This window comes from Protopterus annectens, chromosome 10.part0 (assembly GCF_019279795.1).
Source record: "Protopterus annectens isolate FY-2018-M chromosome 10.part0, PAN1.0, whole genome shotgun sequence".
NCBI classification, from domain to species: Eukaryota; Metazoa; Chordata; order Ceratodontiformes; family Protopteridae; genus Protopterus; species Protopterus annectens.
The window spans coordinates 1,462,591,577-1,462,609,938 of NC_056744.1; the positions used below are offsets into that span (position 1 = coordinate 1,462,591,577).

At 38.7% G+C, this 18,362-nt stretch overlaps 1 protein-coding gene across 1 annotated transcript in view; it reads left to right on the forward strand.

Annotated features, from left to right (window-relative positions):
* Positions 1-18,362, forward strand: part of LOC122814304 (NXPE family member 4-like) — a 398,587-nt gene that overhangs the window by 169,604 nt on the left and 210,621 nt on the right. The gene's annotated exons all lie outside the window — the stretch shown is intronic.

The window sequence follows — 18,362 nt, forward strand, 5'->3', positions numbered from 1 at the left end:
AGCAGGAGAAGAGATGCTACTGCTACAGTTTGAGAGTGCTTCAACAGTTACCACATCACAGTGCCATAACTTAGTTTGGAAACAGGTTAATAAATCATGCACAGTGCATTAGTCAGCCAATTATCCTGTGCATACAAGAAAAAGGGAAAACGAACACTTAACAGCACAGCTGAATCAGCAGCAGAGACAACTGTAGTGCTAAATCAGTAAATACTGTTTCTAACTCCAACACTAAATCAATTAGAGTTACATTACAGTTATAACAGCAGTTTTAGTACATCATAATTGCATAGAGACAACATAGCTGCAGTGGTAGTGTCAGTAAAACACAATTGCTAAATGACAGAATCAACCAGTTAAATAAACAAATAAGCAGATAAGTAGTCAGGAATCAGAAAAATGAATACTAGTTGTATAGCTCCAAATACAGCAAAAAGTAAGTATTACTTTAAAAATCTGAACACTTTAAAACAATTCCTGAGGTCTAATGGCTTACCAGCAAGCAGAATGCAATTGCTGAAGAGCACTTGTGTCCTGGTGGGAGACTAGAAATTTAAAGATGGCTCCATGCTCAGCAGGATTCTAATACAGACTTAGTATTGGGGAGGGAGATAGCACAAGGGGTGTAAACCAGGTAGAATGCAAAGAAACCAGAGATGCAATCAGGGGGAAATCTATCAAAGAAGGCCTCAGAGGGGGTAAGTAATAATTCACACTACTTGTAAAGTGAAGGAGAGAAGAGACAGCAAAGTTTATTAAGGTTGGGAGTGTGTCTTCACATTGACTTGCTGATTAGTAACAATTTTGTGCACATATTAGAGTAGGGAGATACGTTAGCAATGAAGGGGAATGTATAGAGATGTAAATAAACAGGTGGGTCACCAAGTGATACAAACTAAGGCAGAAAGCACTGAGAGGGCTGCTTGATGGTTAATTTAGTCACAGGGATCTGAATTAAATGTATACTGTCTATTGGACAGTTACTGTGGGGAGGACACAAGGCTACAACAGTCAGTTTTATTAGCACGCTGAGAACTACTAAAAAATAATGCTAATGTTATGGCTTCACTCTCATAAAACATACGAGCAGAATGCCTCGGTGGACTGATCCTGCTCTTGAGGCTCAAAATGTATATCCTTGTTTAGTTGTGCAGTACTGATTACTTCTTATACTGTATGGGTGGGGTGGTAGCTGCAGACTGCAGATTTGCTTGAGTGTGCTCAGCAAGCAGAATGCAATTGCTGAAGAGCACTTGTGTCCTGGTGGGAGACTATTAAATTCTTTTTTGTACCTTCTAGCCTTTTTTGTGTTTTTAAAAAAGCCATGACTACACAGACTGCACAGTTTTTGGTCTAACTCAAATTACAAATAAGCCAACAAGACCACATACAAAGGAATGACAATATTCTCTCCTCAATCTGTTCTTAATACATTCTGTCCTCAATATTTTCTTGTATAGCATTGCAGGCCAACAAACTCACTGTCCCTTTCCTGCCATCTTGTCTTTCAAAAAGATGAAAGAGTTTAACACAACTCTGTTCCCAAGAGCATGGCAGAAATTCTCCTAAGCCACTTGGAAGCTATTGATTGGATCCCTTCCTATTTGTACTGCAATAAACCCAGAGCTGGTGCTATCATTTCCACCTGAGAAACAATGTTGGGTACAGGATAAACTCTTCCCTTCTAAACAAGAGGCAAAGAGTACACAGATGCCTCAGACTTCTCCCACAGCTAAAAATTGAGCTCAAACAAACAGAAAATCTTGATTATCTTATATGATATACAGTAATATATATGTTCCCCCACCACCATTTCCAACATCAAAGAATTTAATGGTAAATGTGTACCTGATGGCATTGCATAAACATAATGCTTCGTGGAGACTTTAATGTCAACACCATAGGTCCAGTAGCCACATAATTGCAATTAAACGGGCACCTACTATGGGCTTTGAAAAACTAGAAGACATTCTCCCACACTAAATCAAGGTACAGATAATAATGTGATACTTGATCTGGTCATAACTAACATCATACTCTGCTGTTTGATGGATATAGTCCAAACAGTTCACTAAGTGACGACTGTCCTGTAGTCACATATTGGTCCTTCGGAACAATCACAAGCCTCCTAAACTAATCCTGTACTGAATCAAAGGGATCAGAACTACTTAACCTATTAAAAACTTCAGTTAGACTACATTACGTACAAGACACAGACCCTAATATTACCCTCACATTCTTCTTGCACCATCTTTCCAACATGCAAGCATTTTGTTCCCTTAAATTATCTGTTGCACAATGGAAAAGCACTACCCGCAATGAGTTTTTATTAATAAAAAAAAAAAAATGATCAGGCAAGGAGATAATGCATAGAAACCTTGGAAAAGAGACCGTCTAAACTAAGAATGTTTTACAATAAGCAGACTGGAATATCAAAAAAATGTAGAACTGTAAACAACTCTACCAAAGCCACATAACTGTAAAATAAATAACTGTCTAGGATTGCATGGTCATGTCATTTTTGGAAAACAATGGCAGCCTTACTTGTTACATCACCAAAAATTACCAGTTCTTCTACTACAAAGTCCTATTTCTCCATGTAATACAGAAACTAGTTACTGACTTTCTTAAATGACCTCATAGCCAACATACTCAATTTCATGTTTCACACAGAAGAAATGGTAGATAAAGTTCTCTCACAACTCAAAGCATGTTACTCTGTATAAGACCATCTCACTCCAAAATCAAGAGCAACACTTGCAAAAGTTGTGCTCATCCCTAAATAAGAATACGGTCTTTCCCTTCTTGCACGTAGCACAACACATAACACTTGTGATGCAGATCACCTTAAATAAAAATGTGTTATTTTATAAATATCTCCCTACACAGACCATCACTGCATCACCACAAAAGGTCAGTTGGCTACTTATAACTGCCAGACCTGCCCATGTCTATCTTGCCTCACATTTAAACTAACCATTTGCAGATATTGCTCTTGTCTTGTTATTAAGCAGAGCATAAAATCATTTCCATACAGCCTTTGTGACAATCAAAATATCAGCACTGCCTGCTAAAAACATGATTTACTAAAGCCATTGTTGCAAAAATATTTATAAAATAGTCCCAGATAAATGGAACAGCTTACTGCAAGATATTAGAAGTGATCTAAATTATAATAAGTTCAGAAAAAAATAACTAAAGAAACACTTGGTTAATATCAACACATGTCACTGCTCATGGTTTTAATAGCAACACGTTACTGTTCAGGGATACAGGCTGATCCGTCCAGTTCTCCTCTACCCTTACTCACATGCATCAGTATAATTCCATCTGTGCTAATAAATTCTAAAATGACCTAACATCTCTCTCTCTCTCTCTCTCTCTCTCTATATATATATATATATATATATATATATATCATGTATATATGTGTAAAATTATTGCGTAAACCTTTTGCCAAGTGACTGCCATTTTCATTCCACTGTACCTTTATTCTCTTCTTACAACCCTCTGTATCCATTCCCTTAACACTACTACTCAGCCCAACTGCTGTACCCTTAACCTTGTCTCAGCTTTATCCCTACCTATGCCTTTGGGCATGAGTGCATAGCACTTACTTTACTCTGACTTAGTGTACACTGTTCTAGTGTTACTCTACCCATCCCTTCAGGCAAAAGTGCTTACCATTTCCTTCATTCTGCCCTTTTATGACATTTAAGTATTTTTCATTATTGTATGTGTACATAAGCTTACATAATGTATTTACTCTCATAGGTTCATAGATTCATAGGTAGGTACTAGGCTATTGGCCCTAGGGCCTATACAAGCCTAGCCAAAAAGGTTCCCTGGCTTTCACCACCCAAGAAAATTATTTTCCTGTGCCCCTGTCAAGCAGAACCACAGAAGTGATCCCTGGGGTGAATTTCCTATTACCCATCCAATCATCAACATTTTTCTTGAAGAGTGCTAATGATGAGTTCTGTTTGACATAGATAGGTAGTCTGTTCCAGAGTATGGGAAGTCTCTGAGACAGGAATCTATCCCTCCAGCATGTTCTGTTTATTGTGGTGACAAGGTTTAAGTCCCTAGAGTGTGTAGCTCGGAGGGATTGGGATTTCTTTAAGTGGAGCATGTCCAACAGCTCTGGGTTTGACATAGCTTTGTATGTTAGGCAGAGATTGACTCTGAGTAGGCGATATGCGACAGAGTAAAGCTGGAGTTTTTTGAGACGGTCTGCGTAAGTATCTGTTTGAGGCCAGTAATCCTCTTTGTGAGGTATTTCTGCGGCCTTTCTAGTTGTTGTAGATGTCTTGTGAGGTACATACCAAAAGGGGCATTGTACTCTATAATGGGTCTAATGAGTGATGAGTAGAGGGGAACAATGACCTCTTTTTTTCTGGATGAGAAACCTTTTGTGATGAGGGGTGCCACATAGAAGGATTTCCTGACCACTGTGATGATGTGATTATCAAAGGAGAGACTACTGTTCACCTGTGTCCCAAGGTCTCTTATCACACTTTCAGTGTTAAGTAGGTTACTGCATATGTGGTAGTTCATGGGTACAGAGTTTTTACCAAAGGGGATGACAATGCACTTTTTGGCATTGAGCTTGAGACCACGTCTTTGACACCAGGCGTCTGTCTCAGTGAGGCCCTTTTGTAGGATGTCCACATCATTAGGAGTTTTGATTATGGCTCCTAGTTTGCAGTCATCTGCAAATTTAGTTAGCCAAAGACCTTCTGTGTTAGCCTGTACTTCAGAGAAGTAGATATCAAACAGGAGAGGACCTAGGACTGAACCCTGTGGTACTCCACTTGTCACTGGTCTGAAGTCGGATTTGGAGTCTGCTACTTTCTCAGTGTGGGTTCTGTCATTAAGCCATTTGGCAACCCATCTTGTGTCATAGGGATTTATACCTAGTTTAGTGAGTTTATCTATAATTCCAGAGTGGGGGATGGTGTTGAATGCCTTGGCGAGATCTAGATAGGATGTGTGAATCACCTTACCCTCATCTATGGCTTTGGTGACTACTTCAAAGAGGTCTATCAGGTTTAGGAGACATGGTCTGCTTTTTACAAACCCAAACTGTGTGGGGTCCAGAGTTTGGAGATCTCCAATGTCTTTGTTTATGAGTTACATGATGATACGTTCCATGGCCTTGCAGACGAGGCTCGTCAGGCTAATGGGGCGGTAGTTCCCAGGGTCTGTTGTGACCCACCCCCCCTTTGTGGAGTGGGATAACTGTCATGGTGCGCTATTCAATGGGCACAAAGTCTGAGGTGAGGCTATGATTGAACATGGTACTTAGGTGGGGTGCCATCTGTAGTTCATGTAGAAGGCAGCCTGGGATGTTGTCAGGTCCCATGGATGCTGTGTTCTTGGCTTTGGAGAGTGAGGTTTTTACCTGTGCAGCCATGATTACAGGAACTTTGCATTCTTCCGGTATAAAGATGGGCCCTTTAGGGGGTGAGGGGGGGGGGTAAAGTTAGCAGTGAACCAATCTGCCAGGATGTTGGCAATATCAGTTGATTCTGTATATTTAGTGTCATTGTGCTGCAACTCAGAGCAGATCTGAGTGTTGCCATTGAGATTCTTGACATAACTATAGAATGCTTTGTGGTTGTCTTTAGAATCAGTGGCAATTTTGTTTTCATAACTAGCTTTGGAGGATTTTATGAGGGATCTCAGCTTCTTACTGAGGCTGACCAGGGAGTTCCTCCAATCGTGGGATTTTACTCTTTTTTTGCAAAAGTTTCTTTCTTCTGTTGTAGAGTTTGTTTATGGCAGAAGACCACCAGATTGACTTTCTTTTTTTTGGAGGATAGCATCTTTGTTCTTTTAGGAATAGTATGATCCATACACTCATGTAAGTGCTTATAAAGCGCATTTGTGTAGGATTCAGCAGTCGTACCTCTATTGTCCATCTGCATGGGTGTTGCGAAGTTTGCCACTTTGTCTTAAGAAGCGTGAAGTTGGCTTTTGAGAAATGTTTTATGGTTGTTTTCCTAATGGGGGTGAGAGTGGGATGTGGATGTCTAGGGTTATTAGCTTGTCGTCGGATCTGACCAACGAGGAGCTGACCTCTGGTGTGGAACACCGGTCACCCATGTTGGTGATGACCAGTTCTAGGATATTACTGCTCCTGGTGGGGGGTGTGGAAAAGTTGATCTAAGGAGTTAGAATTGATGATTTCCAGAAAAAGTTGAGCAAAAGAGTTGGTACATGAGTAGTTTTCCCAGTTAATGGTAGGGTAGTTGAAATCACCTATTATTAGAGTGTTGGGTTGTACCTTAATATTTTCCAGTGTATCAAGAAAAGAGGAGTAGGAATCCTGGGGCATGGTGGGGGGTCTGTAGCAAGCTACAATCTGGATTGCGGTTTTGCCCAGAGTTAGTTGAACTTGGATAATATCGGATGCATTATGCTGAGCAACTAGCTTGGAGGTGTGGATATCCTTAATGAATATGGACATGCCTCCACCTTTAGTGTTTCGGTCCAGGTTTGGTAGCTGAAAGGTGTGGTATGAATTTTAGCCTGGTAATGCAGGGGTGCTCTTTGGAGCTTTGAACCAGGTCTCTGTCACTGCACAGATGCCAGTGTTCTCCATTTTAAGAAGTGCCTCGAGTGAGTTTATTTTGAGGTTTAGACTTCTAGCATTGAGTAGCATTACCCTCAGATTTTGCTTGCTTGTACCTGTTACAGTGGTGAATTTGTCATTTGAACCTTGCCTAAAAAAGGCACTATAGGAGTGGGAAGAGGCTTTGCCAGTATCCAGAATCCCAAGGGTGACAGGTGCAGGCCATCTCTGGCAAAGCAGCATGGTCTGTTGATCATGTCATCCCAGGCAGACAGATACTGGATTTCCTTAGAATGACACCAGAAGCTTAGCCAATTGTTAAAGTCAATCATTTTGTCCTTGTACTGTGGTGTCATTCTGGATGATGGCAGGATGCTACTCAGGGCTAGGGTCATACCTGCCTGGGCTACAAGATCGGCGAGCTCCTCCATGTCTCTTTTCATGTAGTCCAGAGAGGTACGTCTCAGGTCATTCACACCAACACGGACAATGACAGAGTCATATTTGTACTTGTGGAGTGACCTGCATGCGTGCGTTATGTGGCGGATCCTCGCACATGACAGGCAGCTGACAGTATATTTTTCCTTGTTTAGCCTGGTGAGTGGAACATCAGTGTGCCTGACTATAGAGTCAGCTATGACTAGAGTGCCGGGTACATTATGCCTTATGGGCTGTAGTTGAGTGGCACACTGAGAATGTGGGCTATGTGTCATTTGGGTTGTGTTGGGGGGTGGAGGTTGCTTGCATTTCTGCTTTGGAGGTCTCTGTTGTTTGGGCAGATTTGTACTGAGAGCCTCCGCAAATGTAGGTGTGTGTTTTGTGCTTCTGTGTGCGTGTTTTGGTGGTGTAGGTTTTGAGGGACTATGTGATGAGTGTGGTGCGGTGCAAGTGTTTACCTTCTCCTCTTGACTGTCTAGGCCAGTCTTTGGTGAAGAGATCTTTACTTCCAGTTTGGCTATATAAGTGCATCTCTCACAGGTCGTAGTGTTGGGTGGTAGGAGGAGAGGGATGTCTGTGTACATGAGGCAATTGCTGCATTGTCCCAAGATGCCCAGATTCATCAGGTAGACAGGAGAAAACACCGGGAGCTGACCTTTAGACATGCCTGAATAAGTGCTTATTTATTAAGTACTAAAAACTGTTTTTCTCTAGACAAGTGAGGAAAGTTGAGTGCTGTAGTAATTTGTAACTTATTTAGTGCTTACAATGAGTTCTGAACAAGTGCTGAGCTCAAAGAAACAGATGAGTGCTAAAACTAAAAAGCTGGCTAGTTGCAAGGGAAATTTTGAAGCACAGACTTTATGGCACCAGGAATAGTTTAACCCCAGTTAAGTGTGGGGGGGGGGGCTTAGGAGCTCACAAACAATCCTGGACAAGACCTGCCACAGGAAAGGGGGGAAGCAAGCTTAGAATTTTTTTCCAGTAAAGTGGAAATGGAGAAAGCTGGAACAGAAGTTAATTCAATGTTAAGAATCTGAGTGGGTTGGCCTTCACAAATGTTCTCTATTAGATTGAGTGAACTAATGACATTAGACTGGGAGGAGTGTCACAGATCAAATATATAGTATGGGCGGGCAACTGCAAAGCCACCAAGTATAACAACACACAACACTAGGGAAGGTGGGTGGGAAAAAGTACAGTTCCTAGCTGTAGCCACTAAATGAAAGTTTTAAACAGATCAAGGAGCAGACTCGAGAATGCTTTTAACTGTAAACAATTATCAAAAATGCACAGAAAAACTCGGATAGAGCACTCACAAACAGAAAATACAACTCTCAGTATGAAAAAGCAGTTTACAGTTAAGTAATGTTAAAACAGTATAAAACAGTTTTAAATGCAGTGAAACAATACAAAAAGCTTTATAACAGTGCAAAATGTAGTTGATCAACTGTATAGCACAATTATAAGCATTTCAGAAGTGCAGTTCAGTGAAATAAGTGTAAGAAATAACTTATCCTGCTCTTGGAATCTTAAGGAATTTCCACTTATTTAATGCAATCCAGAGCCTGAACAATACAAGCGGAACCTTTATAAGACACAGGGTTTATACAGCAGTAAGAATGGAAGAGTTGGAAGATGAGATTACTACTCAGCCCCTGCTATTACCCAATCACTCTTACTACAGAAGGTCAGGAGGCCTTGTTACTCTCAATAATAATGAAGACAATCAGCAGAAAATGGCTGCCAGAAACACAGGAAACTCAAACAAAACTACCAGCCTAGACAACAGGCCTCTATCAAGATTCATTGACTGCTCCTTGATTTAATTTCACTGTATGTGTTTGCTTCTTTGGCATGGGTCATGCCTGAAAAGGATTCTTGGACCAGCCAACCTAGACAGTCTACAGATGTAAAATAAATAACTTAAATAAACAAACTCAAGCTGTCCAGAATTATTCCGCTTCTATCAGCAGTAACAATCCACTTACCAGTAACATAAAGAAGGATCTTTCTCCAACCATGTACTTTGAGTAAATAGCCATTAAGTACATAAGAAAACTGTTGTAGACACTTAAATTACACATCAAGATCTAAATTCAGTAAAATACACCTTATATTCAAGTGTTTAGTGCAAAATGAATTCATAACCCACTAATTTATCTACAACCTATCCACGGTCATTGTTCTACATGTATGAAAATAGGCAATAATTGCCCTGCTAACCAATCAGTCACAAACACCCAGAAAAGTGTCATAGTCATAGCAAACCTGTGGCCTTTAACAAAGCTCATTGAGGAAAATGTATACAAGATTTCTAACCAAAATAATAATTATAAGATTCTATCAGATGCTTAACATGGCTTCAGCAATTGTTTTAATACAGCAACTTTATTGTACTCCATTACTAACAATGTATATAGCAATATGATTGCTAGTCAATATACTGTCATAATATTTCTGAACATGACATGGGCTTTTGTAAATGTGAGCTACAACCTTATTCTTCATTAAGTCACAAACTAGAATAGCTAAAATGTGGTCTAGGAGCTATTAAATGGGTGCAAAATGAGTGAACTAATTGTCCAACCATACAGTCCAAGACTATATCTATATGTATATATATATATATATATATATATATATATATATATATATATATATATATATATATATATATATATATATATATATATATATATATATATATATATATATATATATATATATATCTATCTATATATATATATATATATATATATATATATATACACACATACATATAGATTTACTATCGTCTCCTCAAACCAACATTCTGTGAGTGTTAAGATTTCTGAAAAATAATATCAGAAATCAGAACAATGAACTAAAAAAAATGTAGAAGTATTTTTAGTAAAGTCAACATCTCAGAAATGTCAACTTTACCAAAAAATACTACACTTCCAGTCAATAATAATACAATCTTTTTTTCTGGGGCAAGCTACCCTGCATCCCCACACCCCCTGCTACTTACACACACTAGCTCCAGGATCGCACTATAGTGAGGGAAAGGATACATTTGCCGATCCCCACTATAGTGCAATCTGCACCAAAATGTAGAAATTCACAACAGAGAATGCTGTATTGCACTCTGTGTTTTAAATTTCTACAGTTTGGCATTCATTCTTCCGATTCTACCAAATCGGTAGATTTACTCAAAGCAACTCAAAACCATACCTCTGTTACCTCCTAAATAAATTCAGCTGGCTTTCAATCACAGATGAAGCAACTCTACTGTTTAACAGACTGCTATTCAGTATATAGAGGATTATGAGCAGGTCACTAATCATAACTGGCCTATCATGTGTTCAAGTCAGTGATGCAAATAAATTCATATTAAGAGCAAAGTTCAAGAAGTGACTCCTGGCATCCATGTTAGGAACACATCTGGAAAAGAGTCCAAACGAGCCGTAGGTTCAGTAGATGAAACGGAGTTTATTTAAAACAAAAAACACACGTTTTCGCTTCCGTTAAACAGAAGCTTCTTCAGCATATCCAGAGCGCAAGCTCAAGGTGTATATTTAAATAAAAAATTGGTGACGTATTATTGATGTCATCCAAGATAATTAAGTTAAAACTTTTTGAAATATGTTTAACAAACCACAATAAAACTTTAAAAGCAAAAGAGTCCAGACAAATTAATGTGTGCACTCAAATATGTGCGGATAGACAACCAAACACAACCAATGTAAACATATTAACACTTATAACCAGTTGGCCAAAGGTTACAACCAGGAAGTTTTAACCAACAAAATACAGACATTACTAGTCACTTGTATTAAGTGGATGAAATCACAAAAGCTTGAGGAAGGGAAGCAAATTTTAAATTTGCCTTATGATAACAAATACACAAATACTAAAATAAGTGTGTACAAAATGACAACACCTTGGTTAGGAAAGGAGAATAGGGGTTGCATACTTTATCGCTAAAAGGTGCAATGAACCACCTGCAAAAAACGCCCTATAAAGGGGCTAATTAACTTGTGGAAGTATTGTTAATCAACCACATAAAATTAAGCTGTTACCCACAATTACCTAAGGTAAGATCTATACTTTAAAATGGAAGCAATATTACAATTGTCGTTGAGACCCGGGTAAGAGAAAGCATCCAAAAGTAGTTGCCACTCTAACTCATGGGTCTCTCCACCCCTAACATCACAATTTACATTATCAATCCCCATGAATTTAAAACTATGCCCACAGTTGTTCATAATGTGTTTAGAGAGGGCGTTGTCATTTGTTGGTTAAAACTTCCTGGTTGTAACCTTTGGCCAACTGGTTATAAGTGTTAATATGTTTACATTGGTTGTGTTTGGTTGTCTATCCGCACATATTTGTGTGCACACATTAATTTGTCTGGACTCTTTTTTGCTTTTAAAGTTTTATTGTGGTTTGTTAAACATATTTCAAAAAGTTTTAACTTAATTATCTTGGATGACATCAATAATACGTCACCAATTTTTTATTTAAATATACACCTTGAGCTTGCGCTCTGGATATGCTGAAGAAGCTTCTGTTTAACGGAAGCGAAAACGTGTGTTTTTTGTTTTAAATAAACTCCGTTTCATCTACTGAACCTACAGCTCGTTTGGACTCTTTTCCAGTTGTTTTAGTTCCAGTTTTCTTTATATGTTAGGAACACATAATATAGGGTTATGACTGGAGACCAAATCATAATTTATTGTAATGCATGGAGCTTTATATGCACTGCGTACTACTAGTTACAAGAGAAATACATTTTCAAGTGTTTTGCCTGCTTTGTAAAGCACTTAGTGAGTATTGTCAGAAAGACAGTGTTAAGAAATTCTGTTATGTTAGAAAAAGTCAGTGACACATTACTGGCACACACAGCAGGCAGAAACAGATTTGTTTTTCTATTCTGCCATTGTTGTTTTCTGGCTAGTTTTGGCAGATTTAACTGCTTAGTGGGATACCCGCTCTTAACAACTGAAGCAGGGGATTCTTAACAGTTGTTAGATCAGGTCTCGCACTATACAAGCACATCTCTGATATTTTTTTCTGGATATTGGAGTGTAAGCATCGCGTGTCATGTATTACAGTACTGCCAACCTGTAAGGAATAAGCTGATATTCAATCCCTGATATTTTTTTCTGGATATTGGAGTGTAAGCATCGCGTGTCATGCATTACAGTACTGCCAACCTGTAAGGAATAAGCTGATATTCAATCCCTCTATTTGTTCACCAGAAAACTGCACCAAAAGAATCTGGAACAGAAGCTACTGTTAAAAATGGAATAATCAGTAGAGTATATAAAATATTGCATGATAACTATAAGAATCAATCAGACAAGGTTAGAAAGGATTGGAAAGAGAGACTGGATAAGCAATTTACAAAGAAACAATGGGAGATACATGTGTATCTCCCAAATATGCAACAAAGTCTAGAAGATTTAGGATCTTTGCTTGGACGTTTTTATATAGGTATTTCATACACCAAGTAGACTCCAAAGAATTTTTCCTCAGGTAGACAGCAAATGTTGGAGATGTGAAGGCAGATAAAGAGGTAATTGGCAATATATTTTCTGGGAGTATAATGAGTTGGCAGGCTTTAAAGATTCCCTGCAGATTGTTGTGTCAGAGATACTGGGTGAGCAAACTGATGTAACTAAGGAAATCATTTTTTGAGCTATGGTACAGAATCATGATTGCCTTGACATAGTAAAGCTTGTTGAGTCTAATTATGGTGGCTGACAAAAAAAGCAATTACTAGAAATGTGAATATAGTTAGAGAGATAAAATAACTGGAATTGGATCTTTAGAAAGCTTAGAAGCAAACTACATAGCAAAAAATGGGAATGGGAACAATGCATACAGAGGAGGAATGAGGTTTAGAAGAAGACAGGATTTGAATGAGCTATGGAATGTTTGACAGTGACCAGGTAGATTACAAGTGATGTATAATGTTTGCAACTAAAATTATATCAGTATGGTTTGTGATGTTTAATGTCTGCAAATAAAATTATGTTAGTACAATTTGTATTCATTTATATAAATGTATGATTGCCTATGTCATGCATAATTTAATAAAGATGTTTCTTGTTTAAAAAAAAACAGCACCACATTTCTCAGACTCCATATAGTTCAGATACCAAGCAAAAAGCATTTTGCAATACAGACCCAGCATCCTAAAATAAAATTCCAAGTAGACTAAGAGTGAATCAACCATTAAAGCATTCAAATCTAATACGAAAAAAATGTAAAAGAGCACAAATGCACTTGTCTCAGGTACATTTGTTAGATGTCCTCATGTTACCACAGCTCAGGATCCTTTCTGTCTCTCTCAACTTGCAATTTACCCAGTTGAGCTTATGCACTATAAGTATCTATGTATGTATGCATGTTAATAACCACATTAGGTATGTGTAGTGTCTGCTCTGCAGTTTATGGTTTCTACTTCAACTCATACCCAAGTTGTTTCTGAGATGCTGGTTATTTATTTAATATTTGTTGACCGGGAAAGTCCAACTAGGTTCTACAGAGCCTGTTTTCAGTAGAGGCCCAGGGAGAAATGCTCCAGACGCATGTGTTTAGAATGTGGGAGGAAACCGGAGTACCTGGAAGAAACCCACGCGAACGCAGGGAGAACATGCAAACTCCACACAGAAGGCACCCCAGCCACGAATTGAACCGGAGATCCTTTTGCTGTGAGGCGACAACGTTAACTGCTGCACCACTGTGCCGCCTGTATGTGGTGGTGTGACCACTATGTTAGCGGTCTGTATTAGTGCTTTAGTCTTTGATTGCCCAACTTACTTCTTGCATGTTTCTTAAAGAAAGACAAACTATATTTGGACTTTTCACATTGCTTCTCAAGTGTGTGAATGATATGGTTTGGTGGCATGTTTACATTAATGCATACATTCTACTTCTTAAGAGCTTTAATCTATTCTGACAAAGAAAAAAACTATTTGTAATAATTCTAACTGGATAGTTGACCAAGAAAAAAAATGGCTGTGTAAACATTCTTACTGTACTGTTCTGTTCACTGAGCCTGTGTCACGTCTTGAAAGGAACATGTGATCAGCTCACTAACCCAATAAACAAATATAAATAAATAAACTAAAAGGGGCATGAAGGTAGCTGATAACATTTAGTTTCATAGTAAACAAATCTCTTTAGCCGCCTCTAAAAGGTTAGTTTGTAAAGTTGCAAAAGAATTCACTGAACAACCATTTCAGTACTGACTCCAAATCTCTCATCAGTCAACCCACTAACCAATGACTAAGAAAGCTTTCTCTTTCCAAATACAGCCATCAAACTCCATGAATTAGTAATTTCCAAAATGGATAATAGCCCAGCATTGCTAGCATAATAATAAAGTCATATTCTACTAACATCATTTTAAACAGGTTGTGTACCACAATTTTGTTTCAAAAAAATCTTTCATAGTTAATAAAATATCTGGTTTGTAGGTTAGTACTAGGCAAGCTACCCTTGTGGCCCATTTTAAGTCAAGTTAATTACCCCATTTCAGAATCAAACCCTATACTTTGTGTCTGTAAGGTAAACAAACCATTATGTCAACCAAACCCCTTCGGGTAGTAAGCTAGCTGCTCATGTGGGACATTTTAGCCAATTTCCATTAATGTACTTGAATTAACCTATCCCACTTGGTTAGAGATTGGCCTTACCCATCCCATGGTCAATAATTATATATTAAATGGATCATACCATAGATAATTTGAGGGGACCCATTATTGGAATAATGCATTTAGGAGCTGCCTTTGTCCACTAGTATTACAGTGGGCAGTCCTGGTTTATGTTTTCTTTTTCTTTTACATAAATTCAAGCTGCGCTTGAATATGGGCAGAGATGAGCTTTGTTTTATGTAGATGAGGAGTGTGTTCCAGAGCAGTGGTATCTTCTGCAGGATATTCCTCTCCTTCCAAATATTTCTGTTAATGAGGGTGGAGTAAAGGAGGACAATGACCTCCCTAGATCCTGACACAATCTCTTTGTTTATAAGCCATGCAATGCAGAAGGGCTTTCTTACAATGGATACATGTTGGTCAAAAGTTTGGTCACTGTCCACATAAGTTCACAAATGCCAAACAACTGGGACAACTCTTTGGGATGTATTGTTAATGTTATAGTTCCCTGGGATAGATGACTTCCCAAAGGATATAATAATGCATTTTTGGCATTTAGATTCAGTCCATGTTTTTTGTACCAATTATTTATTTAGGACAAATCTTTTTCAGGGTGGCAAAGTAATTTAGGTATTTAATGACTGCTCCTGGCCTGCAGTCATCTGCAAACTTAGTAAGCCATAAACCTTTAGCATTGACTTTTACTTCAGAAAAGTAGATGGCAAACAGGAGATGTCCAGCACAGAACCCTGGTGGACTCCACTTTGTGACTCTTGTTTTGCGGTAACTTCCCCTATTTTGATTTCCTGCATCCTATCTATGAGACAGTTGGCAATCCAGTGGGTAACATAAGGGTTTATTCCCAGTTTACCTAGCTTTTGTACTATGCCTGAGTGGGGAATTGTGTCAAAAGTTTTGGCCAGGTTGAGGTATGCAGTTTATACAATTTTGACTTCATCCATTGCTTTGGTGATCTTTTCAAAAAGACAAAAAAAAACACTAGGTTGAGTAAGCATGACTTGTCCTTAACAGATCCAATTTGAGACTGGTACGGTGTTTAGAAGGCCCACTATGTCCAAATTGGTTAGTTCCACAGTAAGTCTTTCTATGGCTTTGCATATGAGGCTAGTCAGACTTATGGTCTGTAATTGCCTGTGGGAGGTCCTCCCTCCCTCCCTTATGTATCGGAAACACTGTAGCTGTTCTTCATTTGATTGGTACAAAACCTGTATGGAGGTTGAGATTGACCACTGTTGTCAGGGATGTGGCTACATCATGCTTCATGCTATTTAAGATGCATCCAGGGATGCCAGGCGCTATCAAAGCACTATTTTTATCTTTTGGTAGCACTTTTAGGACTTGATCTTGTGTGACAGCTGGAGGGGTCTAAATAATTTAATTGAAATACATATTCATTGAATATGCATTAAACAAACTCTAAAAATCGAAATTCATATCAGTGAATCTTAGACTTTTTCCCAGGGTTAGGAAGCACTTGACCATCAGCACAACTTTGCCATTTTCCCAACTGTAGTGTGATCTTGGAGTTGGTATATATAGTTGGGGGGTATGTGGGGTAAAGCACCCCAGTTGGGAGGGCTCAATTTAGTGTGGTGTGTATTCTGGAGTGCTAGTGGGCAGGTGGTTCCTGACCCTGGAAAAAAGTCCAAGGTTTACTGAAATTAATTTCAATGGTTAGAGTTCAATGAATACATATTTGACAAATACGGATTTCGATTTAGTGATATAGACCCCAGCTGGAGATGAGCCAGTTTCAGGTATATCAAGATAGACAGATAGAAGGGAAAGAGGGGTAAAGTTGGAGTTAAATTTATTGGTCAGAAGGTTTGCTATATTTTTAGCCTCAGTGTAGGTAACATTGATCACAATCAGTTCAGATCATTGCTTCTTTGTGATTCTGAGGTTACAAACATAACTATAAATGCCATGTGGTTGTCTTTGACCTGGGTAACTATTTTAACCCCAAACTTGGCTTTGGTATATTTTATTAAGCTCCTGATTTTTTTCTGGCCCTAACATTCTTGGAATTACTATTCATACGTTGGTCAAAATTATTTTCCTTTTATTATAAAGTTTGTTGATATTATGGTTCCAACATGTGGGTTTGTTTCTGGGGTTTGCCCTTGTATGGGGTACAGCTATATCTGAGCAGCTGTTTTCATGCTGGTATAGTGTGGTGGTATTCATTTCTGAATATTCAGTGGAATTAACTAGGTTTGCTGAGGATCTGAAGCTTGTCAGTGTGCTACATAGGAGTAGGTAGTTTGCCTTAAATAAATGTCTAAAGGTACCTTGGGTGGAAGGGACCTCTGGTTTCAATTTTATTTTGAAGGAGACTGCTTTCTAGTCAGACATAACAAGTGATGAAGATACGCAAGGGATGGTGGAAGATGATTCCATATTAGTAAGGACAAGATTCAAGTTATTTCCCCTAGTGAGTATTCTAATTGTTCCAGGACATTTGTATTGACAAAGTCCATAAATCTCCATGCTTGTGCACTAGTGGTGGTATAGGTTTCCCAGTTTATACCTGGATAGTTTGAATCAACTAGGAAAATGGTACTAGATTTATTAAAGTCTAGGTCCTGTAGATAGGCATTGTGGATTTCCTGTGTCCTGTAGCTAAATAATATAAAGTATGGGACTTTTCTGATGTTTATTTGATCTTCTGAGCCCCCAAGTCTTTCTGTGTTGGAGGGAAGCCTTCTAGCTTATCAGTGGGAGTGGTAAGCACTAGGTAGCCTATCTACCACAAGAGGAGTGGTTTATGACCCAGAAATCATAGTTTATTGGCTGTTTAGGCAGTTTTTTCCATCTCTTTCAAATTTCTGGTTTAAAAGCCCACATTTGCCTTTCCTGTAACTAGTCTAGTCCAGATACGCATTTGCCGTATCCAAGACTGTTTGTAAGCTTCTGAGCCCCCCAAGCCTTTCTGTGTTGGAGGGAAGCTTTCTAGCTTATCAGTGGGAGTGGTAAGGACTAGGTACCATATCTACCACAAGAGGAGTGGTTTCTGGCCCAGAAATTGTAGTTTATTGGCTGTTTGGGCAGTTTTTCTATCTCTTTCAACTTTCTGGTTTAAATGCCTGTGTTTGTGTTTCTTTTCTACCTTTCCTGTAACTAGTCTAGTCCAGATAAACATTTGCTGTTTCCAGGACTGTTTGTAAGCTTCTGAGCCCTACAAGCCTTTCTGTGTTGGAGGGAAGCCTTCTAGCTTATCAGTGGGAGTGGTAAGCACTAAGTGGCCTATTTACCACAAGAGGAGTGGTTTCTGGATCAGAAATTGTAGTTTATTGGTGTTTGGGCAGTTTTTCCATCACTTTCAATTTTCTGTTTTAAAAGCCCTTGTTTGCACTTTTCCAACCTTTTCTGTAACTAGTCTAGTCCAGATACAGATTTGCTGTATCCAGGACTGTTTGTAAGCTTCTGAGCAGTGCCAAAGTCTGCTCTTCAATTTTTTCCCTTAGATCTGCTAGTTTCCTCTCCTGCACTTTTACTAGCTTATTAGTCTAGCACTTTACCAGACTTTTTGTAGCAATTATTGTAGCACACAAAGTGCTACCAGCACTAAACGATCTACAAGGAAACAGTTCCAGTATTTATTATCAATGCCCACCCCTCCAGGCATGTCTAAAGGTCATTTCCCTGTGCTTTCTCCTATTAACCTGGTGGCATAA